Below are 1178 nucleotides of genomic sequence, written 5' to 3'. Positions count from 1 at the left end.
ATCTATCTGATGGCAAATTGCATGGTGTGTACCAGGCATGAAGTAGCAGAGCGGCATTCATCTCCCTCTCTGCTCTTCTGTAATCACAGATCTGTTGCATTTATTTTATAGTATTTATTGTACTGATTCTTTCACAGGTGTTTTTTTACTGTTTGCCAACACGGTACAAATATATATTTTTTTAATTTTTAGTGTATGTTATTACTTTTGGTATACAAAACAGAATGTAACAATACAAAAGTATACAACAGTACATTTGTAATTATAATTATAGAGAAGTTGTCTATCTCATACTAGACTACTGCTGCCTTTAAAATGAGCCAGCAAGGGGTTAAGATTTAGCTTAGAAGGGGCTGCCATAAATCTCTCTAAGGAAAAAAAGATTTACAATCCAGGGGGAGAGAGGAGAAGGAATGGCTCAAGTCATTAACAGAATCTGACCAGCAATACATTGTTTAGCCCAGCTTGAGTTGTAAAGTGGAAATAATTCTGTTAAAATGTTTACTTTTACTGGATCAGAAATTGTCTACATTGTGATCCATGTTTCTCTCACCCCTGGCAATAAACTGAAGCGTGTATGTTCAGTAGATAGCACTGTCTCATCGCACACCACGAATTAAGGAAAATACACGGAGCTCTGGAATTCTGACTGTGTGTGTGCAGCAAAGCCGGGGCGCTTTGGAGCAGGAGAAATGATTTATTTTGACATGCAGCCTCTTATCTCTCTCAGGTCCTGCCGCCCTTTTATCCTTCTGATTTTTTTCCGCCCTAGGCCGTGACCTTTGCGGCCTTTGCAGAAATCCGGCCCTGGTTTCAGGTCTATGATTTGGACAGTGCTGCAGCCAAAGAGATCAACAGGACTGCCAGACAACTGGTATTGTGTAAAATAAGGACAGGCAAAAAGTGCTATACTGTACAAATGTTAGCACAGAAGAGGAACTTTAGCAAAAAAGGGAGAAAAATAAATCACTACATTGCAAAGTGAGGAGTTAAAAATAGAAGAGAGATCAAGAAATGATTGATATTTGCCATGCAATTTGTACATATTGTTTGTCCCACAACGAGCCTGCGTGAGGAGGACACAGAAATCCTCTATATGATCCAGAGGCTTCTCTCTTCTATGGTAAGTATGTCTTTTTCATTTGTCTCGGGTACACTTTAATTTTACTGACAAAAGG

Source organism: Hyperolius riggenbachi, chromosome 4, assembly GCF_040937935.1.
Source record: "Hyperolius riggenbachi isolate aHypRig1 chromosome 4, aHypRig1.pri, whole genome shotgun sequence".
Classification (NCBI taxonomy): Eukaryota; Metazoa; Chordata; class Amphibia; order Anura; family Hyperoliidae; genus Hyperolius; species Hyperolius riggenbachi.
Note: the sequence above shows the minus strand (reverse complement) of the source record.